This window comes from Sus scrofa, chromosome 2, assembly GCF_054392235.1.
Source record: "Sus scrofa isolate SSC_HxYL_T2T_F1_AM1 chromosome 2, Sscrofa_HxYL_maternal_Yorkshire_Landrace_v2.0, whole genome shotgun sequence".
Lineage (NCBI taxonomy): Eukaryota > Metazoa > Chordata > Mammalia > Artiodactyla > Suidae > Sus > Sus scrofa.
The window spans coordinates 121,751,621-121,777,361 of NC_139384.1; the positions used below are offsets into that span (position 1 = coordinate 121,751,621).

The following is a 25,741-nucleotide window of genomic DNA, read 5'->3' on the forward strand; positions in this document are numbered from 1 at the left end:
CAGTGAAGTGCTGCCAAGCTAGTTTTACACCACTTTATATGAGAGGAAATAGATACGTTTTTATTACCAAATGCTGTTACAGTGGCAACCATGCTCAGACTAAATATTAATCACCAATATCACATATGCCATACATAATTATGCTCATAAATATGAAAATATGAATACATAAAATGTGCAAATAAAAATGCATATATAATGTAAAATTTAAGAAAGTATGAAATCCTGAGGCTGGAAGGAAGCTTAATGGTCATCTCTTTCACACTAGAAAACTATTTTTCAGGGCTGGTACACAAGATGATTTAGAAGCCACACAGACAGATATTTAAAACTTTAATAGCTATCAATTTATTTTAATATGTAATAGAAAACTAAGCTATTACTAGCACACAAAGGCCTGGATTTCATGAGTAGGATCAACTAGGTTGAAGCTAAGATTTTTTTAAGTAAATAAAATTAAAGTTTTTTTAATGTTAAATTACTTATAGCAGAAAAAGCATGCCAATATGTGAACAGCTAAAAAGATTTTATATTAATATGGGGGTTTGAAGACCTGTTATTATAAAGTACCCCAAGCATTTGTTCAGTTTCTAGTAGAACTCACTCACTTAATAGGAGATTTGTTCCAAGACAGCTCTTTTCATTCTGAATTTGTTGCCGTTGTTGTTGGGCAGTTGGAAAGCTCTTCATTATGCTTGAACTAACTATGATTTCCAGCCATTGGTCATGTGTAGATATTCAGGCAATAGAAAATGAATTAAATTATTTTCTTGTGACCTGTAGAAGTATAAGCATGAACTGAACACAATGTAATGCTGGTGAAGACATACAAGGAGTGTTATTATCATTGCCTTTAAAGCCTGTTAAAACTGGATTTCTTGTCTTTAGTATTCTTGCTAATTAACGAATGTGATCATAGATAATTAAAACAAGCTTTAAATATTCACCAAAACCCATATTTCTGTACCTCTTCTCTCCATATAATTTGTGTGAAGAGTCAGAAGAATCAACTAAAGAACGTGAGATGAGGAACAAGGCAAAATGACAGAAGATGCTGATCACACCCCTTCTATCTCTATTGCATGTTTCCAGCCTTAAAAAACCTGGAAAGAGATGCTGGGTGAGGGGGAAAAATATTACCTTTAAATAGTTATGAGTTTTCACTCTTACATTTGATGAGGCATTCTAATAACTTAAATTTGATTATTTTTGTGACAAATATTGATCAGTTGAATTAGAATGGCATAGGTACTAAACTAAACATGTTTACCCTCTGGGCTTCTCATTAGAAAGGTATAATAAAAGCTTAGATTACAAAATAGTAAAAAGAAAAATAGACTGTACTAAATTCCTGCCATTTTGCTTGTTCACTATTCTGAACAGTTCATTCTGGTAATAAAAATTCGCATTTATTTCCATGGTTACTGATTATTGAGTGAATTCTGCCAATGACCAGTCAAATGGAAAAATAAAACTCCGTATTCAGTGTGGCCAGGGATCTGGTTTCACAATCATCCAGTTTGAAAAGGAAAATCCAGACATGCAGCAAGTGAATAGAAAAAGTCAACAATATGTCAAATACTGAAGAAAATATACACAGTTTTATCTACTAGATTGGTTTACCTTATAGGAGGCATAAGTATAGGTTAGAAATCCCAATTCTTCTATTATTTCAAAAAAAAAGATCAATTGAACAGTATTCATTTTTATTTAGATTAATATTTCCACTGACTCCAGCTCACATTTTAGAAACCAAACCCCTGTTTTCTGTATTTATTTGTTAAAATGTTAATTCCAAAACGTGAAGAAACATGCACATTTATTCACTTACAAAAAAGACCTTCATTTACAGACTAAATCAAATTAGATATTTACAAATACCACATTTTTATAAAATAGAAAATAAAAACGTAAGCTATCTGGGAGTTCCCATCATGGCTCAGCAGTAATGAACCCAACTAGTATCTATGAAGACACTGGTTTGATCCCTCACCTCTCTCAGTGGATTAAGAATCCAGCATTGCCATGAACTATAGCATAGGGTGAAGACGTGGCTTAGATCCTGCTTCTCTGTGGCTGTGGTGTAAGCGTGCAGCTACATCTCTAATTGGATCCCTAGCCTGGGAGCTTTCATATGCCACAGGTGGGGCCCTAAAAAGATACATATGAATGAATGAATGAATAAGTAAACAAATAAATAGGCTACCCAGTGTCTCAAAAGACTCTTCATGATTTATCAAATTAGCCTAATTCCTCTACATTTGAATGGGGATAGTTATGGGGCGCTGCCATTGAATATTTCGGTGGAAAGTCTACCTCCCCCCTACGTTTTAGTTTCTTCCTTTTCAAAAGTGATGGAATATAACAAGATGACCTTTACATTAATATTATAAATATCCATTAATTCTATTTCTAACTTGAAGACAATTATTTGAGCCCTCTTGTTCAAGAAACTGTCTATGTCTGAGTATGTGATATGTGGTTTAATTTTTTACTCTTCTAAACTAAGCTACTAGAAATAAGAAGTAACAAAACAATGCTACTGAACAAAACTATAAGCTGTAGATAGAGGCTTAGCATTTGGGATGCACCATACAGGAAGCCCAGTTCTTTCTCATTGCAGTTTTCTCATAATGACACTGCCTTTAACATCAACATTGTATTCATCACAGTGTGGAATACAATTCTAGGGAAAGTCTGCTAGTCCTCTCCCGTGGATTCACATAAAGGATGTTCCTCTTATCCAAGTAATTCCGAAGGTGACAAATATTACAGATGCTGAATTTATGGGAGTACTTGCTCCCTGTTTATTAACTCATCCATCTTGTGAGAAATAAAAGGACCAAACAGTGAGACAAGTGGGCTTTTCTTATCCTGTCAGCTCAATGATGTTTTAAAGTAATCAATATCTATAATTACTAAATCCTGCCAGGAAAATTTAACCCTTCACTGCCTTATTGTTACCTACCAAGTTCCTTACATGACAGGACAAGTAAATTCAAAGTTAATTAGAAAGAACACAGTTTCAACTATGGCATGGCTTTCTTTCACCAAGCTCATGCTAATGTACCTATACCACAGTATATCTTATTACTTATAATATATTTATGTATTGAGTATTCTTAATCTGGGATCTATGGAATAAAAAGAGGTCCTTGTGTTCTTAAGTGTCCAGTCTTGATGTATAGAATTCTGGTGTTCTTGAAGTCAAGTGATCTCACAGTTTCAAAGTCTGGCAATGCTGAGGTCTAAAGGACTTGAAATATTTACTTTTAGGGCTCTTTTGGAGAGAAGAAATTACAATTCTCTTCAAAGAGTTAAAGAGCAGAGGTGAACTGAACTTTTTAAACTAAATTTCAGAACTCAAAAGAGAGTAAATTAAAACCATGTTAAGTGAAAAATGCAAACAATAAATATGAGAGTGCAAAACCAATAAAAGAAACAAAATAAAAAGGAAAGACACCAAAGACAAAGTTTCATCCTTAAAAGATCTTTTAAAAATCTATAACTCCTGGCAAGCTTTATCAAGAAAAAAGAGAGCAAACATAATTTCCAACATCAGAAATAAAAAAGGAGAACAAAATAAAGATTCTATAGATATTTAAAAAAGTAAATTAGAGCTATTATTAGCATTTTTCTCAATAAATTAGATAACAAAGATGGACAAATTTATTGTAGAGAACAATTTACCAAACTGAAATAAGAAGAAATATAAACTCAAAATAACTCAATAATTAAAGAAATTGAATGTGTAAATTTAAAAAAATTTCACTAAGTAACTTCTAAATGGCTTCGCTAGTGCATTCTGACAAATACACAAGGAAGAAATAACACTAACAGTAAAGAAATCTTCTGACAGTACAGGATGAAGAATTTCATTTTTGATGCTACAAATCAAAATCTGAAAAAGCCAATTTAAAAAAGACATATGTGAATATCATTCATTAGTATAGATATATAAATTAAGAAAATATTATGCAGGAATTCAAAAATATTTAAAAAGAATAATATGATCAAGTAGGGTTTATTCTCAGAGTTCTAGGTTAATTTAACTTTTAAAAATCAGTTGATATATAAAAATTTTAAAAATTAAAATCCAGGTAATATAATAAGCTATAATTAAAGAATAAAGGGAAAGTCATATCATCATCTTCGTTGATTCAGTAAAATCATCTCCCTAATGTCAACACCCCTTCATTAGAAAAAGGAAATACTCTTGTCAATTGAAGAACAAAGAAGTTAAACACAGAGTTACTATATGATGTGGGTATATGATCTAGGTATATAGTCTAGAAAATTGAAAATATATGTCAAGACAGAAAATTGGGAGCAAGATGGTGAAGGGGTAAGAGGTCCCACTCACCTTCTCCCACAAACACATCAAAAAAAAAAAACCACATTTACATGTAAAAGGACTCACACAGAGTATCAACTGAATGCTGGCAGAAGAACTTAAACCTCCAAAAAGGGCAAGAAACTCTTGACATAACTGGGTAGAACAAAAAAAAAAAAAAAAAAAAAAAGAGCGAGAGAGAAGAGGAATCAGGATGGCACTAGCATTCTAGAGAGGAAGCTGTGAAGGAGAAAAGGAACCCACATCCTGGGAACCACCTAAATGACGGAAAGATCAGCCAAGTTGGAGAGTCTTCAAAGTCACCAAGAAAAGAGCAGCAGCTAGACTGAGAACAGTAAAGCAGAGTGAGAGCTGCACAGATCATCTGAACCACTGGCCCGACACCACAGCCTGAGATGCTCAGGCAGGAGCTGGGTGTTGCGACTTAGGCTCCGGAGGTCAGTCCTGGGGAGGGGACTGAGATCGGTGTTATGGAGACAGCCTAAGGGGCTAAGGAACATTGTGTCACAGGCGGGGGAGTATTACGCCACGGACTGCAGAGGGGAATGCCATAGCAGAGGGAACCGGGAGAAGGTCTGGAACCACAGGAGAGGCAAGGTGCCATTGTTGAAGAGGGTGGGAGGAGGAGGGGTGAACCACCATAGGAATCTCCCTGCACTGGAGCATGTGAGTGCCTGAGGACTCTCAGAGGGTGGGGCAGCTCTGGTGCAGGCTACCAGCTTCAAGAAGCCTCTTACTCATTTAGGGGAGACAGGGTACTTCTTGTGCAGGCTACCACTGGCCAGGCACCTCTTATGCGGACTAAGGGTATCAGGGTGACTCTTGCACAATCTACAGGGACAGACCGCATAGGTCATCTCAGAGGCCAGAGGGAGGTGTGGCTTGCCACCACTGAGGACCTGTGAGTGGGCTCCACCTGTGACCCTAGTCACCTCAGGGTTGGCAAAAAAGAAAAAAAGAGGGCAGTGCAACCAAGTGCCATATGCTGCTGCTCTCACTCCCCTGGGAACACACTCATCCTGCAGCTGCCCCTGCCAAATGCTCTGGATGGCACCCAGACACTTAGACACTGTCCCTTCCCAAGACCCTACAACTAGGAACAGCTAGTGCAGCACCTCCTGTGTGGGCTAAGTGGGAGAGGGTGCTTCTTGAGTGGTCTACAGGTGGTGGGGTACAAATCACCTCAGTTATCTCTGATTCCGGAGGTGGCTATGGCTCACTGCCACTGGGGATACCTGAACAAAAATCACTTGCAGCCCCAACCACCTTGGAGGATACCACGAGAAGGATACTGTGACAGAACACCACCTGATGTTGCTCTTGCTCCTCTGGGAGAACACCCATCCTGCTGCTGCCATTACCAAACACTCTGGGCAATGCACAGACACTTGATCACTGTCCCTTCCCAGGAACCTACAACTAGGAGCAGCTTGTAAGGCACCTCACCTTGTGGGGCTAAACAAGATGAGATGCTTCTTGCATGGTCTACAGGAGGTGGGGGCAAGTCACCACAGTTTTCTCTGGATCTAGATGTGGGAGAGGCTTGCCACCACTAGGGGTCTGTGAAAAGACACCACTTGCAGCCCCATTCACCTCAAGGGCACCAGAGAGGAGGGCAGTGTGACCAAACACCAACTGTTGGTGCTCTCACATCCCTGGGAACACATCTGCCTTGCTGCTGCCACTGCCAAATGCTCCAGGCAATACCCACATGCCTGATTTATGTCACTTTGCAGGATCCTGCAACTAGGAGCAGCCTCTGCACCACCTGCTATATGGGCTAAATGAGACAGGCTGCTTCATGCAAGGTCTACAGGTGGCAGAGGCAAACCCACCACAGTTATCACTGACTCCAGAGACAGTCATGACTCACTCCAACTAGGGGTCCCTGAACAGGCACCACCTGTGGTTCCAATCAACTCAGAGGAGGGCATTGCAATCAAACACAAGTTGTTGTTGCTTTCACTCCCCTGGGAACTCATGCATCCTGCTGCAGCTACTGCCAAATGCTCTGGTGACCTTGTAGATCTGCCTAGAGCGCATTACTACTTCCCAGGGCCATTCAACTAGGAGTAGCCTGTGCCACCCTCCTGCAGGTCCTTGCTGCTATTGAGATCCCAGTGACCAAGCACTGACTGCTGGCCCTACCCATTGCCTCCTTCTCCATGAAAACACACTGAGCATCCTGGGGATAACAGCCTGCTCACACTGAAGAAAGAGATAGCAAATATTCAAACTCTCATATCAAAAATAACTACTAACTCCCCAAAAATACAAACGGGGTACACTTGCATAGAAGTAGCCTTACAAGATTACAGTTTGGCTTCCCTAAACTCAAAGAGAAGAAAAACACAAGCAAGATGAAGAAGCTCAGAAACCATTTCCAGTTAAAAGAACAGGAGAATTCCCCTAAAGCAGTCAACAATGAAACAGACCTGTACAGTCTGATAGACATTGAGTTCAAAAGGGAGATAGTGAAAATACTGAAGGAATTAAGAGAGGATATGAACAGTAATGCAGATTCCTTTAGAAAGGAATTAGAAAATATAAGGAAGAGCCAAGAAAAACTAGAAAATTCATTTGCAGAGATGCACACTGAGCTAAAGACAATAAAGAGCAGAATGAATTATGTAGAGGAAAGAATCAGTAACATGGAAGATAGAATAGATTGGCCTGCTTTTCAATATAAAGCAGGTCAACCTATGCATAATAGGAATTCCAGAAGGAGAAGAAAAAGAAACAGGGATTGAAAATATATTTGAAGAAATTATGGCTGAAAACTTTCCAAATTTACAGGATATTGATATCAAGATAAAGGAAGCACAGAGGGCCCAAATAGGACCACAACAAGATATATTATAATAAAAATGGCAGAAGTTAAAGATAAAGAGAGGATTCAAAGGCAGCAAGAGAAAAGCAAAGGATTAATTATAAGGGAACCCCCATAAGACTATCAGCTGATTTATCTACAGAAACATTACAGACCAGAAGGGATTGGCAAGATATATTTAAAGTGCTGAAAGAAAACAACTTGCAACCTAGAATGCTCTATCCAGCAAGAATATCACTTAAAATAGAAGGGGAAATAAAGAATTTCTCCAACAAACAAAAGCTAAAAGAGTACAGCAATACTAAACCCATTCTAAAAGAAATACTGAAAGGGCTTCTCAAAATTAAAAAAAAAAAAAAAAAGTAAGAAATAGGATGTAGGAAACCACAACTGGAAAGCAATCACTTAAATAAGCTAATATATAGATCTAAACATAAAAATTAAAAAAAAAGACATCAAAAATCATACAATGTGAGGAAGTAAAGTAAGAAAGTATGGATTCTTTTTTTATTTTAATGATGTGTTTGAGCCTATATATTTATCAGGCAAAAGCAAGCAGATATAGGAAGGGTTAACATACTTTTAAAAAAGGGGGAATCACACATCAAACTGAACATTACATTCATAAAACCTGAAAAGAAAAGTACTCAAGCATAAAACAAACGGAAACCATCAAACCAAAAAAAGAAAAGAAGAGAAGAGAAACATGGAGTTCCCATTGTGGCACAGCGGACGCGAATCCGACTAGGAACCATGAGGTTGCAGGTTTGATCCTTGGCCTCGCTCAGTGGGTTAAGGACCCAGCTTCGCCATGAGCTGTGGTGTAGGTTGCACACGCAGCTCAGATCCTGCATTGCTGTGGCTCTGGCGTAGGCTGACGGCTACAGCTCTGATTGGACCCCTAGCCTGGGAACCTCCACATGCCACAGGAGCAGCCCAAGAAAAGGCAAAAAGACAAAAAAAAAAAAAAAAAGAGAGAGAGAGAGAGAGAAGAGAAACAAAGAATTAACTGGAAAACAAGGTCTAAAATGTCAATAAATACATATCTAATAGTAATCACCTTAAATGTCAATGGACTGAATGCTCCAATCAAAAGACAAAGTGGCAGATTGGATAAAAAAGCAAAAGCCTACAATTGACTTCCCTCAAGAGACTCACCTTAGGGCAAAGGACACATATAGATTGAAAGTGAGGGGATGAGAAAAGACATTTCATGCCAACGGACAAGACAGGAAAGTAGGAGTTGCAATCCTCATATCAGACAAAATAGACTTTAAAATGAATGCCATAATGAAAGACAAAGAAGGACACCATTTAATGGTTAAAGTATCCATTCGAGGATATTACAATCGTCAATATATATGCCCCTAATATACAAGTACCCAGACACCTACAATAAATACTAACAGACATAAAAGGAGAAATTGATGGGGATACAATCATAGTAGGATATTTTACCACCCCACTCACATCAATGGACAGATCCTCTAGACAGAAAATCAATAAGGCAACAGAGATCCTAAATGGCAGAATAGAAAAGTTAGACTTAATTGACATTTTCAGGATATTACATTCAAAAAAAAAAATCAGAATATACATTCTTCTTGGGTGCCCAAGGAATATTCTCAAGAATTGATCACATACTAATTGATCACAAAGCTAATCTCAACAAATTAAAAAATATAGAAATTATTTCAAGTATCTTCTCTGACCACAATAGCATGAAACTAGAAATCAACCACAGGAAAATAAATGAGAATAAACTGACTATATGGAGACTAAACAACATGCTCCTAAAAAAAAACAATGGGTTAATGAGGAAATCAAGAAGGAAATTAAAAAGTACCTCAAGACAAATGATAATGAAGACACGACCACTCAAAATCTATGGGATGCCGCAAAAGCAGTGCTCAGGGGGAAAATCATAGCAGTAAAAGCCTTCCTCAAAACAGAAGAAAAATCTCAAAATGACAACTTAACCTACCACCTGAATGAATTAAAAAAAGAACAAACAAAATCTGAAGTCAGCAGAAGGAAGGAAATCATAAAGATCAAAGAGGAAATCAATAAAATAGAGATTGAAAAAACAATAGAAAAAAATCAATAAAACTAACAGCTGGTTCTTTGAAAAGGTAAATAAAATTGACAAACCTCTGGCCAAACTCACCAAGAAGAGAGAGAAAAACCCAAGTAAATAAAATAAGAAATGAAAAAGGAGAAGTTACAATGGATACTATGAAAATATAAAAAAACATGAGAGAACATTATAAACAATTGTATGCTAACAAATTTGACAACCTAGAAGAAATGGAGAACTTTCTAGAGACTTACAGCCTGCCGAAACTGAATCAAGAAGAAACAGGCCAACTGAACAGACTGATCACTAGAAATGAAATTGAAGAGGTCATAAAAACACTCCCTACAAATAAAAGTCCAGGACTAGATGGCTTCACAGGTGAATTCTACCAAAGATACAAAGAGGAACTTATATCCATCCTCCTTGAAATTTTTCAAAAGGTTGAAGAAGGAACATTCCCAAAGACATTTTATGATGCCACCATCACCCTAATTCCACCACCAGACAAAAGATACCACCAAAAAAGAAAACTATAGGCCAATATCTTTGATGAATATAGATGCAAAAATTCTCAACAAAATATTAGCCAACCAAATCCAACAACATATCAAAAAGACCATACACCACGACCAGGTGGGATTCATCCCAGGTTCACAAGGATGGTTCAACATATGCAAATCAATCAACGTCATACACCACATTAACACAAGAAAAGTCAAAAACCACATGATCATCTCAAAAGATGCAGAGAAAGCATCTGACAAGGTCCAACATCCATTCATGATCAAAACTCTTACCAAAGTGGGTATAGAGGGAACATACCTTAACGTAATCAAAGCCATTTATGACAAACACACAGCAAATATAATACTCAATGGAGAAAAGCGTAAAGCCTTCCCACTAAAATCTGGAACAAGACAGGGATGCCCACTCTCATCACTGTTATTCAACATAGTACTAGAAGTCCTAGCCACAGCAATCAGACAAACAATAAATAAAAGGCATTAAATAAATAAACATTTCTCCAGGGAAGATATAGAAATGGCCAACAAGCACATGAAAAAGTATTCAATATCACTGATTATTAGAGAAATGCAAATCAAAACTACCATGAGATACCACCTCACACCAGTCAGAATGGCCATCATTAATAAGTCAACAAATAACCAAGTGCTGGAGAGGATGTGGAGAAAAGGGAACCCTCCTACACTGCTGGTGGGAATGTAAACTGGTACAGCCACTATGGAGAACGGTTTGGAGATACCTTAGAAATCTATACATAGAACTACCATATGACCCAGCAATTCCACTCTTGGCCATATATCCAGACAAAAGTTTCCTTGAAAAAGACACATGCACCCTCATGTTCACTGCAGCACCATTCACAATAGCCAAGACATGGAAACAGCCCAACTGACCATTGACAGATGATTGGATTAGGAAGAGTGGTATATATACACAATGGAATACTATTCATAAAAAAGAACGACATAATGCCGTTTACAGCAATGTGAATGGAACTAGAGACTCTCATACTGAGTGAAGTAAGGCAGAAAGAGAAATACAAATACCATATTAATTCACTTATATCTGGAATCTAATGTATGGCACAAATGAACCTTTCCACAAAAAAGAAAATCATGGACTTGGAGAATAGACTTGTGGTTGCCAAGGCGAAGGGGAGGGAGTGGGATGGATGGGGTGCTTGGGGTTAATAGATGCAGACTATTGCCTTTGGAATGGATTAGCAATGAGATTCTGCTGTGTAGCACGGGGAACTATGTCTGGTCTCATGATGGAGCATGATAATGTGTGAAAATAGAATGTGTCCATATATGTGTAACTGGGTCACCATGCTGTACAGTAGAAAATTGACAGAACACTGTAAACCAGATATAATGGAAAAAAATAAAAATCATTATTAAAAAATAAAAATAAATTGAAAAATGAGTGTCCAAAAAAAAAAAAAAAGACAGAAAATTGTACATAGCTGTTCCTAGCTGCATTATTACTAATAGCAATGGAAATATATGTCCATTATCATATGAATAGACAGACAAATTGGGTACACTGAATGAAATATTATTTGACTATAAAATAAATAAAATACTAACACATAGTACAATATGAATGATCCCTGTAAACATGTCAAGTGAAAGAAGCAATATACAGAAAGCCACATATTATATAATTCTTTTGATATAAAATTTCCAGATTGTGAAAAATCCATAGATACAAATGTCCAATAGTTGTTGCCATAAGCAGTTGGTGGTGAAGGGAATGGGAATTAACTATTAAAGGAACAGGATCCCTTTTGGGATGATTAAAGTATTCGAACATTATGTAGTGGTATTACCAATGTTGGGTAACTCTGTGAATATATTAATAACCACTGAATTGTACACTTTGAAGTGTACTTTATATTATGTGAATTACATTGCAATAAAGTTGTTTTTGATAATTGCATATCTATGTACTAAAAAGGAACATGTAGAAGCCCAAATTAAAAAAATATAATTATAGTTGCTCCAAAATAAATGAAACCTAGGTATTATTTAAAATATGTATAGCATCTTCAAAAAAAAAAAAAAATTCTGAAGAAAGAAACTTTAGAAATACCCAAGCAGGAGTTCCCATCGTGGCGCAGTGGTTAACGTATCCGACTAGGAACCATGAGGTTGCGGGTTTGATCCCTGGCCTTGCTCAGTGGGTTAAGGATCCGGCATTGCCGAGAGCTGTGATGTAGGTCAAAGAAGCGGCTCGGATCCTGAGTTGTTGTGGTTGTGGCGCAAGCTGGCGGCTACAGCTCCGGTTAGACCCCTAGACCTGGAACCTTCATATGCCATGGGAAGCAGCCCAAGAAAAGGTAAAAAGAAAAAAAAAAAAAAAAAAAAAGGAAAGAAAAAAGAAAAAAAGAAATACCAAGCAAATGAAGGTACCATGTTCATGGACTAGAAAATTCAACATAATAAATAGGTTAGTTATTACCAAATTGATCTAACTCAATGAAAAATGTAATAATTTTTTGTAGGAAAAAAACTAGCTTTTTATAAAATTTACATGCTAGGGCACAGACTGGAGAACAACTAACATAATTGTGTTAAGCAGGAATGTGTCCCCCCAACACACCTCTACAAAAAATGATCACATCATAATTCCCAGAACCTGGAATATGTCGGATTATGTAATACAAGGGAATTAAAGCTATAGGTGGAATAAAGGTAATTAGCTAACTTTGAGATGAATTATCACATGATACAGTAGTTGCATACTTGAGCATTTTCCCAGAGAAAGAAAAAGTTAGTTCCCATGAATACCTATACACTAATGTATATAGCAGCTCAGTGTGTTATATCCCCAAATGGGGAACATCCTAGATGTCCTTTATCAGGTCAACAGTTAAATTGTGGTGCATATATTTGCTATGGAATACTACTTAGCAATAAAAAAGTGCTATGTAGATAAACCTAGATACATCATGCAATATGTTAAAGTTAATCTTCAGGGAGTTACTCTGAGTAAAATAAATAAGTAAATAACAATTCCCAAAAGTTATATTGACTAAGATTCCATCTAAGCAGCACTGCAATAGACATAATTTTAGATATGGATGACCGATCATTTAATAAATTAGAGATAGGGCTTTGGGTAGGTGGGAAGGAGGTCACATGTTGAGTGAGGTACAGGGTTAAGGACTTCAACTTCTGAGGGACATAATTCAATTCATATAGTGTGTATTTCAGTGTATTAAATAATGTAGTTCTCAATAAATACTTCTGAATTCATAGATTTAATGTTAAAATGGAATTCTACCATCTTGATTAGAAAGGGCATAATATTTACTTTCAGTTTGTACCTTCTGGTGGGAAGGTACCAAATATGGAAAAAGAAAAAAAAAATAGATCCACTTCGAGGACTAGATAATATTTGTGTAAAGAAATCTAGCAGTGCTCTGATAAATTGAATTTCTCTACTCATATGTCTGAGTCTTGGGCAATAAATAAATAGAATAGAAAATTGAAATAAAAATATGAGTACAACTATTTCAGAAAACATATGGAAACAATTAAACACAGACAGTTCTGATCATTCTTACTGACAAAATCCAAAGCATAGCTTTTCTTAAACATTGTTTATATTGCCATCTTCAAAGAAATTCTATTACCATCATTCTAGAATTCACGTGAAATTTTAACAAGGTGTTCTGTGTAAAAGGTGGATAAATAGTTTCCAAATATTCCAGCAAGTCTTCTACAAAGTCCTGACTACTATATGAAATAGTAATTTGTATTATTGTCAGTTAAACTGTGTTGTTTAAAACCAAAAATATCAATTGATAAAATTCTGGCTATATAGGTTCAAAGTAAGCATTTTTTTTAGAGTAGCTGTATTTATATATTTGTTAAGTAGTATTTTATTTGGATCATGTTGTCCTATGAATACGTGGAGCAGTTCAGCCTAAAAGGTAATGTCATTCTCAAAGGAGGTGATAAAGCTACCTATCTCCATTCACATCTGAATCTACATTTATGTCTATGTCTATTTTTATCTACCTGTATAGGTAAATTTTTACAAGAATGTGTAGATTAAAGATCAAGAATACCACTTTTAAAAGAGATACTGAAAGTTGCAATCTGTATGTAAATATACTTTATAGATGCTAAATTTAACTATGAATAGATGATAAAAGTAACTATACTACAAAACATAATTGTTACAGTCATGCATTTAATCCTCTGGACATAGAACAGTACTTTTACTAAATATGGGTTTGAAAATACTTGTTAAGGAATGAAGAAAGTTCTGTTATTTTTACAGTAGTTCCAATGTCTGATCAAGACAGATTAATCGTCTTTGAAATCACATTAACTCATGTAGAGAAGAAATGCACTTGCTAATTTACTAAGTAATAATAATAGCCCTTATTTCTAGCTTTCTTTAAAATTTATAAAAGATAAATCACACATAAAAAATTTAGTATGTCTTATAAATTATAGGAAATATGCACACTATATTAATCATTCCTATTTTACAGATGACTGTTACACACTTTGTACTTGCAACCTACCCAGAAACATAGAAACTTAACACAGAACAGAGACAAAGTTGATAACCTAGGTTCTCTGACTTACCTACAGTACCATGATTCTTTGCAGTACCTATCCCTGTGAGATCGGTATCAACATTAGTTCTCAACCCTATTAGACACAATGATGCTGTTTTTTTGTTTTGTTTTGCTTTGTTTTTTGTTTTTTAGGGCTGCACCAAAGCATATGGACGTTCCCAGGCCTGGAGTCTAATCGGAGATACAGCCGCCAGCCTACACCACAGCCACAGCAACATGGGATCCAAGCCACATCTGTGACCTACACCACAGCTCACAACAATGCCGGATCCTTGACCCACCGAGAGATGCCAGGAATTGAAGCCACGTCCTCATGGATACAAGTCAGGTTCATTTCTGCTGAGCCACAACAGGAACTTTATGATGCTGTTTTTTGTTTGTTTGTTTAATGTTTTGAAAGTCCTTCTTTACTTGGCTGAAATGATGTTGTTCATCATTTTAAAATGAGGAACCTAATCACACAATTTCAAAATAATTGATATAACACTCCTCATCACATAGAAGAAAATAAAGTTATAATGAAATACTGTGTGTTTCAACATGTGAATACTTAAACAGGACAACGCTAGAACACATACAGAAGAAATTGTATATTTGCATCAACATGTAGAATAGCCATGAGTTCCGACTGAAATAAATTTATACTGCTGAAGACTCCAAATTTTCTCAGTGGGGAATTAGCAAAATTCCAAACATAACAATGTAAATTTTTCTAAAATACACACACTAGTTGCATTCAGGGAAAATTTGCTGTATATTAATATTTAGCTAACATTACTTTGTAATTATAAAGAGACTTTGCATCTATTTGAATGGTGGTAAGAGAGCATGACCATTCCTCACAGTGTATCTAACATCTTTGGCCTTTGCTCACTACATGCTGGTAGAATACCCAAATATTATGGAAAGCAGCACTGCCTGCTGAATTTCATAGTGATCCATAGGTGCTGATATTTCCTCTCTGGTGCATCTCTGAACATGGCATGGGGCAATACAGAGTGACTGGGAGTTTCAGATGCTTCACATTTCTGCCAATAGAGTGGTAAACACTGTTAAGACTCCATATATTTTCCCTTTACTTCCCTCTCAGAACCACTTTCAAAAAAGCTTAAGACATTCTCAACTGCTTATATTCAGGCAGCTTCCTTCCTCAGGAGGACAATGTAATTGATACCAAATATCAATTATATTAATTCCTATAATGATGAAACAATTAAAACAAGATTTATAATTCAGAAAACCAAAAGTGTTCACCTATTCATGAGTATCTTCTCAAGGGTCAAAAGCACAAACTTTGTTATTAAGCTGAGCAGAAGTTCAATCAAGTCTTCTGGTCAGAGTTATACTTACCGGCCAGGATATCACTTGTAAAGACTGCCAACTGCAGCTTCTGTTATTGCACTTGTCAAAATATCCCAAGTTATTTTGGGCTGGAAGATTTATTAGAATTTTTCTTCCCAGATAAATCCCTGCTGTGAACCAAATTATTCATTTTGTATTGGATACTATTTTAAATGACAATTCTATAGTTGCTTAAAAGTTAATTTTAAGACACATCACATGTTTTCATAACAGACTCAGAATGCCGCAGATATCAAATGAGTAGAAAACCCATTTTATAAGTTTCATTGTTTGTATGATTGACTTTCATGCAATCTTATATCATTTAAGAGCCACAATCTTACCTGCAGTTTGATAATACGTATCTTTCCTTTTGATGTACTGAAAATTAGGGATTTCAATAAAAGATTTGGTTCATTGGTGATGAATGGTCCCAAGTAGTCCAAGATTTACTTCAGTGTTTTGTATGTGTATCTAAAGTCTACAACTAGAGAAGCAGACCGAGAAAGTTTAAGCAATGTTAGTAATCCTTATTTGTCACTGGGCCCTTGAGTGTTTTTCCAAATGTGATGAATGAGGTGGATAAAAAGAAGGGCCTCAGGTTCTCTAAGGGAGGATCAACTCCGTAGATAAGTGATGGTCCAGATCTCCCGGTGGGTTTTCTCTGGGAGTGAGGTTTGGAGCCACTGAAACTTTTCATTACAAATTAAGCAGACATCCTTAGGCATTTGATCTTCTAATTAAGCACAAAAATTGCACACTTTGATTTTTTTCTATTTTGATTTAATTTAATCACAATGATTCACATGTGCAAACATACATACACATATTTACTGCATTTGGAGGCTTGTGAAACTGAAAGATTCATAGTTAGAGTTGATAAATTTGAATAAAGCAGGTTTTTAAATGTGTATTTACTCTTACCAAAAAAAAGACTATTGTTACAAGGCAATTTGTACTTGAATGACAATAAAGAACCTATGAAAAATCCCAAAGCCATTTAAATATTCCCACCAAGAACACAACAGACAAAAAAATATGTTTGGGGGCTCTACTGCCCTCACACATATTCGAAGGTGACCTAAAACAAACATGTGTTTCCTACCTCCTAACTAAATCTCTCTGACACTCCATTTACTTCAATAATCTTAAAAACACACCTTACAAAGTTACAATTCATTAGATCTGTGATTGCTTAATATGCAGGACATCTGGGAATGGGTTACCTTAACATCTGGGACATATCACATCATTAGTCAAGAGAAATGTTGATGAGTCCCTGAGTGTTCAACACGGCTGGACTTCACAGGCCCATAGATCACTGCAAGGCTGTGTACACACATGCCAGAGTGGGCACACATATATATACACACACACACTAATCAAGGACTAAGAAGTTTAGAGAAATAGAAAAAATAATAGAGGGGAAGGGAAAGGAAACAGAGAAATTTTCAAGTGTCTCAAATATTTAGCTGAGGTCATGTCATATTATTTATAGTGCCTACTATGTATAAGGGAAGCATACATAGAATACAATACCAGTCCCTTTACATAACCAGTCTGATGCCACATAATAAGGGTTCTGACTTCCTTTCAGACTTTGTCGCCTGTCACACTTCCCTTTGTATACATACTGTGGTACAGTAACAATAGTAATATTAGCCTTTTTTTGCACTAATCTATAAAACTCTCATGTCTCTCATTAGGAACTTTATATCTGCTGCTCCCTTTTGCATGACTTTTCTAGCTCCAAGTTTTCATGTGGTCAATTCTCATTATGTAGATCTGATAAAATGTTACTTACTCAGAGGTGTCACTTTGCCTAAGTTATCTGTCATGGTATCTAAAGGAGCTTACCTCATTTAGTCATCCTTACTCACCACTTCAACCCAGCATGATTATCTTCATAACACTTAATGCTATTTAAAATTATATTAATTGTTTAATAGTGTATTTTTCCGCTCTTCCATGTTAGGCTGTAAGCACTATGTGAGTGAATACCTTGACTTATCTTACTCTGCTCTATACCTCAAAGTAGAATGTAGTAGGCACTCAACAAATATGTTTAAATAAATTAATAACAGATACCAATAACAGAAATATTATAACAGAATTGGTTACACGTTTAATTGTAAATTATGGCTTCTTGGTCCACTGCATACTTCCAGAAATGTGACTGGTTCAGACTTAGCCACATTCAGTCAGATCTTAAGGGAATTACTCTTAAAGATAGACTGACTGAGGAGTCTACCAGTTCAGTAAGATAGTGCTAAAAAGATTAATATCTCATCAAAGTCTCCATTAAACTTGCCACAGACTTTGGTGCACCCTGACATTAAATGATGATGCTGTTGGACTGCTGACTTTACTGCCATGGCATTACTTAAAATGATAGCTTCATTGTAGCAGCAAAGGGGCAGATGATAGAATAAAGAATGATCAGGGCTTTTACCTTAAATTTTGCTGTCACAAGAAGAGAAACTTGAGTCTTTTGAATTAGTCACGGTTCTCTGGAAAAAGATTTCGAATAAAACTTTCTTCTTTAACAAGTGTATACAAAATATTTTGCTAAAGCAATAGAAACAAAAGTCCCTGACATCATTACCTTGTGATATTATACTTGGCAAATACACAGCCTCAGAATGCCTTAGAAATTGGAAAGAAACTGAATGTTTTATAGAATCAAAATGAAACAAATCAGCACAACAACAGCAGCACAATCTAAATTTTAGCAAATCAACAAGATCACTTTGAACCACTCGATCTTTATTCTCTCTCTCCACTAGGACATCTAAGGTCTATTCTCTTCCATTTCTTGTTTCTTTTGGAAAGGCATAGTTAAGCCTCAGAGAAACAAATCCCCAACAAGATGTATTTCAAACCTGACCTAATTCTGACTAGGCCACTCGAGCATTTCAAGTACATATTTACCCTACAAGATTAATCTCATTTTGAGCAGTATTCAGATGTGTAGATGTCAGTACATTAAACCAAACAAACTCAGTAATATAATTACACTGTAAGTTCCAGACACAGATTGACTTCCAAGTGTAAATTTACATATTATAAATTTGATAATTTGCTCTCCCTCTTATCACACTTAAAAATAAATAAACCTCTATGTTTGAAAAATTACATTTTGGTCAGTAGATTTTTCTTTTTCTTTTCTTTCTTTTTTTTTTTTTGTATTTGTCATGAAGCTAGACTCAAAAACTATCATATCTTTTTGTCATTTACTCTGGGAGAATCTAAATTTAACAAGAAAGTTTTAAAATAACATCTTTCCTAAATAGATTTTATTATGGGACAAAAAGACACATTTGTGTTCTCTCAGTATTTACACTTTCATTTTAAATCAATAAATTGTTACTTAAGTTATAATGGAGCCATACATCAATTAATCTCCCAGAGCTACTCTCCCTGAAGAACATATAAACGTGGGCTCACAGATTTTATAAATCACTGAAAAGAGAACTATGGACCTGTGGTGCAATAAGAATCAGATACCAATGAGCTTGTTTCTGATCAATCAGTGGTTACTCCTGTAATACTTTATCTGCCACAGTTGCTAACAAATTCATCCTATTTTTAAGACATACTAAATACCCTGGAGTAAACATTTCTTATATTAATTCTATTTGTAAGATTTGAGAAGAGATGCAAGCATAGGTAATGTCCTATGGTAATTATTAAATATAATGTATAAAGAGACATTATCTCTTTATCTTTGCCTAAATTTTAACTTTTTTGTCATTATCTCTACTTTAATGTTTAATTAGATCTTTGTAATAATTCAGTGAGTTATTTAATGTATTTTTATTAGCTTGCTCTGTGGTAGTTGCTCTTCAATAACTGAGGACACAGTTACTGAAAAAAGATTTAACATTCCTGTTTATATGAAGCTTCCATTATACTGAGAAAAGGTAAGAAAATAAAGGAAGAAAGGAAGAGGAGAAAAAAATGTACAAAAAAAAATGAATGAGGAAAAAATAAAATAAGGAAGAAAGGAAGAAATCAAGGAAAAATACAAATATAGGAAAAATATTAAAACTAGCTGGCAATATAAGTATTATATAGAGAAAAAATTAATCTGGCAGTGTATTATATAGAAAAAAATATTAATCTAAAAAAAGGATAGTAACTTGGTGACTACTTTTGATGTGGTCTAATCTTTTCAAAGAAAAAAATACTCTGACACTTTTTAAAAGAGTAAGAAAGACTTTATTCAAGATTATTTAATAGGAATACCGCAATAAGGAAGAGTGAGCAGGCTCAACTACAAATTCAGAAAAGATAGTTGGAGATATAGCCAATGAGTGGAGTGAAGTGATCAGTGGATGGAATTACTAAGATGAGACATCAAGCATAGAGGGATTCTTATTAAAATGACTATAAGGATTCTTGTTGAAGCCAGGATATGATAATCAGATATCAAGGATGAGTGAATCTGTCTAAAATGGCTTAGCAGGATTCTTACTAAAACCAACCTAGGCAGGTCAGGCAAAGGCTGGGGCTAAGTTGAGATGAGGGCTCAGCAGACCCTGTGTAAGGATTGATCAAAGAGAGCTTTGGCCAACCTGCTTCTGGCTCAATTTAGACTAAATTAGTTAAGTTAGGGTAAAGTTTAATTTGAGATCTAAATATCAGATAAGGGTAGGTTAAACAAATAACAAGGATAAGAACACTGCAGAGAGAAAATTTAGAATAGATATTCCTTTAAAACTAGTATGATATCACTTATATGTGGAATCTATTTACTTATTTATTTCTTCTTTTTAGGGCCACACCCACAACATACAGAAGTTCCCAAGTTATGGGTCAAATTGGAGCTACAGCTGTCAGCCTAGAACATAGCTCATGGCAAAGCTGGATCCCCAACTGACTGAGTGAAGCCAGGGATCAAACTGAATCCACATCCTCATGGACACTAGTCAGATTTGTTTCCACTGCACCACAGCGGGAATTCCTATATGTGGAATTTAAGATATGACAAAGGAACCTATCTATAGAACAAAAACAAACTCATGGACATAGAGAATAGACTTGTGGTTACCAAGGGGAAAGAGGAGGGTGTGGGATGGACTGGGAGTTTGGGGTTAGTAGATGTGAACTATTGCATTTGGATTGGATAAGCAATGAGGTCCTGCTGTATATCACAGGGAACTATATCCAGTCACTTGTGATGGAACATTATGGAATATAATGAGAAAAAGAATGTGGATATATTCATATATATAAATATGGCTAGGTCACTTTGCTTTATAGCAGAAGTTGATAGAACATTGTAAATTGACTATAATAAAATTTAAAAAAAACTACTTTGGTTTAATGAAGAGACAGAAAGAAACTGTGCAACTGGAGCAAAATGAAATAGTTTAGCAATATCTGTAAACCAGAACAAATAGTTTGGACAGATTTATGATACAATAAATGTCATAAATATTTGGGATAATCATCATTAGTATTGGGATAGTAATAACTTTCCATAATACAAATTGAATTAAATTAGGAGAATTGGTAAAAAAAAAAAAAATCAATGGTAATGAATACCTTATAATTTGTTTACTTGAGCAAAATATGGTGAATTATGGTAAAGTTAGCTAAAATTTGGGGACTGTGGAGAAACAGATATGTAAAGAAATATTAGATTTTATTCAGTTTAAGGTACTATTTCTGATCTTAATGAGCAGGTCAGCTAGGTAGTTAGAGATACCAGTCTGAATTTATGGGCATGTACAAGGCTTCAGATGCATCTAGAAGTCATGAGAAATTGATGTTTTTTAATGCCTTCAAATCAAATGATGTCACAATGAGAAAAAAAAAAAAAAAGAAGAGGAGGGCAAGGGACAAAGATTCTAGGTCTCTCTGAAATTGAATGGTCAAGCTCAAGAGAGGAGTAGGAGGGAGTTCGAATCTGACTAGGAACCATGAGGTTGCAGGTCCGATCCCTGGCCTTGCTCAGTGGGTTAAGGATCTGGCGTTGCCATGAGCTGTGGTGTAGGTTGCAGATGAGGCTCAGATCCTGCGATGCTGTGGCTCTGGCGTAGGCCTGTGGCTACAGCTCTGATTCGACCCCTAGCCTGGGAAGCTCCATATGCTATAAGAGCAGACCAATAAATGGCAAAAAGACAAAAAAAAAAAAAAAAGAGAGAGAGAGAGAGAGGAGTAGGCAACAAAGTATAAATAAATGGTACTGGAATGTAGAAAGAAATCCGGAAGGGTGTGGCATTAGTGAAGGCAAAAGAAGAATGAATTTTAAGAGTAGATCAATTACATAGACTTCTTCTGAGAGGTTAAGTAAGAGGTAGCCATTGGTACATTTAATAGAAAAAAATATCATGAGTTTACTAGACCATAATTCAATTGAAGAATATAAGGAAAAGCAAGAATTTGTTCAATTATTTCGTGAATATTTGTTGTGGAGTAAAGACATGGTATGATAGCTGCAGGAGGATGTAGGAATGATGGAGAGAATTAACTTTTATGATAAGAAATACTATGAAAAAAAAAAGAAATACTGAATGTGTTTCCTAATAAGAATGATCCAATAGAGAGTGAGATATTGATGAGTTAGACAAAGTGGCAAGTACATGAGGTGAAATTCACTAAGATCCAGATCCAGGATAGATAGGATTGGAAATAATCTATCCTCACCTAAGGAAAGTGGGAAATTAGGGATATAAATTAACAAATTTGTTAGTGGGAAGATGAGGTACCTTATCTTATTTTAGATGAAGCTTGTTAGCTGCAATGGAGGTAAGGAGAAAATATGCCATATAGGTTTGAAAATATAAAAGAGACATTGTCATTTAAGAGCATAAAAATTTAAATATCTAGTAAGTGGTGTAAACATGGGTTACTTTTGAGTGAACATGACACACAGGGAGAACTTTTTACAAATTTCCATTAATATACATCTGTGTGTGTCTGTGTGTGTAAGGGAGTGTTTTTATTCTGATATTCATTGATGAAAAGACTCAAATTCAAAAAAAGGATTTTTCTTGTTCAAGGAACTATGTTAGTGCTTAAGCAGTGTGACAAATATTTGTAAGACAAGGCCCAGCATCCAAAAAGTATGGCAGGTTGACTGGCAATTAGGGTAAAATTTCAAATAGATTTATTCTAAGGGGTTTACTATAAGAGACAAATACATGTGCAAAAATTTATATATGAATTTAAATAAGCATTTAACCGAAGAAATAAAATGTTATGTGAGCATGAATGAGTCTGTTACCTACTTTTTCATCATCTATCTGCCCATCTATCTATTATTTAGTGAAAAGAAGAGAAACAAAAACAAAAGATTTCACTATATTGGATGTGGGTTTTTAAGTTTTAAAAGAAGAATGGTAAGAAAAAGGATGAGGATGACTCAGTTCCTCTCTCTCAGTTTTCATCTTTTATTAACTTATAGCAATATCCCTCTTTTGTTACTTTAGTTGAATTGCTATTACATCTATGCTAATAACTTTACATTCTTAGTCTGGCTTCGAGCTTTAGTTTTATATGTCTAGCTTTCTAGAATGTATTTGCACTTGAAAGTCTTGTTTTCACCTCAAAATAAAAGCATCTAAAACATAACCAATGATGTTGTTCCATTACTGAGATCTTCTACCAACATTTTAAATCTCTTCATCTTAACACAAAATAGTGATCCCTCTTTTTAGGTCTACTCTTACCCAATTAAACACTAAGATTTTTTTAATGCTCCTTTTGGAATATTTCTTTGAATGCTGGCATCTTTCATTTCTTCAACCCCCTGGAATAGATTTTTATTCACTCTAAAACTAATTAATGCAGTTGCTTCAAAGATGGTCAACTACATGGTCCATTTCACTTTCAATTCAGTGGACATATCACTATCAAATTTATTTCCTGCAAACTTTTAACTTCTTTATTCTTTGTTAACAATCAATAATTTATCCATAAATACATACTTGTGGAATATTATTTTTCTGAAGTAGTATACAATATAGCAAGGAATGATGCCTACACTAATCCCTACACTATCAACTTGATGAATTTATATTTAATCCTGAAGGTCCTGGACAGTAACTGTAACATTTTTTTAACCAAGGAAATAATGTAATATTATTATATTTTAGTAAGTTATGCTGTAAATGGTAAAAAAATATATATATAGGAGGACTGCAAAATAAAAGACTTATTTGGACAGAAACACAATGCTCCAGATAAGAAATTAAAAGAGACTATAGCAGAAAAAAATACATTTAAAGGTTTCAGTGTCAATGATTTCCTCTCAAATTTAACTAATGTAATGTTTTTATATCTCTGTCTATTCTTTTGATCAATCTGTTGTTTCTTACTCATTTTTCTCCATGTTGTTTTGCAAACATACTAAGAGAACATGTGCTTTTTCATTAGTGTCTGGAATAAATATTAGCAGGTAGAAGCTCCTGTGTTATTGCTACTTCTTTAAGTAGAGGATAACAAAGCCATTAATTCATTCATGGAACATCTATGTTATACATATCTTAATATAACTATTGAATGTAGTATCACTTTTTTATTTCCTCACATTTCTACCTAGGAGAAAAAAATTGGAAATGTTCCATTTGCAAATCTTCTAATTTGTGTGTACTGACTTATACAATATAAGCCAGAAATATTTAACTCCTGCTGCAAATTAAAACTAAAACAATGGTTTTACTCTGGCATGGTGAGCTAAATTGAATCTTAAGTATTTATGAAGCAAAGGATATAAACAGAAATAATGCAGGTATAATTATATTGTTGTAGAATGGATTTAAATAATAATTCTACAGTTATTTCTTACTTGCTGATTTTTGAATGATAAATATAGAAAACATTGACATTAGGTAAATGGATAAAAGCCTGAAGGAAATTAATTCTGACATATAAATAAATATATATATATATAATCCTTTTTCTACAATGATTTTCCTTTTTATACTTTCACTAGGCTCAAATACTTGCATTATAAAGAATTTTTATATTTGAATGAAAATCCAACTGTTTAATAATAAAACTATGTAATCAAGTTACAGATGGCATCATATTTGCTAATAGAGACATGTAACAACATAACATCAGTGTATTAGTTGCCATTTTCATCCATTTTAATAACCAAATCATTTATTGGCCATGCATGAATCGATTAGTGTGAGGGTCAAACAGTACTAACAATAGAGTCAATGCTAATACACACACACACACACACACACACACACACACACACACACACCCGCCTCCCTTCCCACACACACACATACACACACATATCATATAACTGAAATAAAATACTGTTTTTAAAGGATAAATAGATTTCTTTGCATACAGAAACAAGAGATATAAAATATCTTTTTTTTTTTTCTTGCAAGCTAATAATATGAGGAGACACCAAAATATTGAACTGGGAAAATAAATAATAATGGGAGTCACTAACTGAGATCATTTGTTAATTGGAATTGAAAACTAACAACCTAGCCAAGTTAAGATATTCCCACAAGGTCAGACAGTCTTTCTCTTTGATCCTATTTACCTAGTTTCACTTTTTATCGTCCAGATTCACTCTTCATCTTTTTCCACCCATACCTCTGGTCTAGATTTTTGAAAACTGTTACTCTATATCCATAGGATTCCTTTGCTCTCTGGCTTCTGAGTGGAGATAGCTAATGAGAGATGCCAACAGGAGAACCAATAATGAGAGTAGAGTGAAGCCCAAGATATTTTTGTCTTGGTTTTCTCCCACCTGGGTTGACAGCGGCTGCAGTCCTCCACTAAGATTCTGTATGCATAGTCCTCTCCTAACAATGCCAGCTCTCCCTGAGTTTTGGCACCTCCTGCTTCTTCTTGTTTCTTCATAGGTAGATTTCATCACAAGTTTATCTCTACTGTTACTCCAAGAGTACTCCATGATTCCTAATTTCCATTAAGCTGCCCCATAATTTTCTAATCATTTTATTACAATTTTACCACTTACCTTTTTGTTATTGTTGTTGTGCCTATCCATTATCTTCTGGCCACTAACTA

The 25,741-nt window shown here is 35.2% G+C and overlaps 1 long non-coding RNA gene across 1 annotated transcript; it reads right to left on the bottom strand.

The window, feature by feature from the left end:
• Window positions 1-650: 650 nt before the first annotated feature.
• Window positions 651-16,205, bottom strand: LOC146405665 (uncharacterized). Its single transcript, XR_014838480.1, has 2 exons — window positions 16,072-16,205; window positions 651-777 (listed from the first exon to the last, which is right to left on the bottom strand). It is a non-coding gene; the product is annotated as an uncharacterized LOC146405665 (long non-coding RNA).
• Between the last annotated feature and the right edge of the window lie 9,536 nt (window positions 16,206-25,741).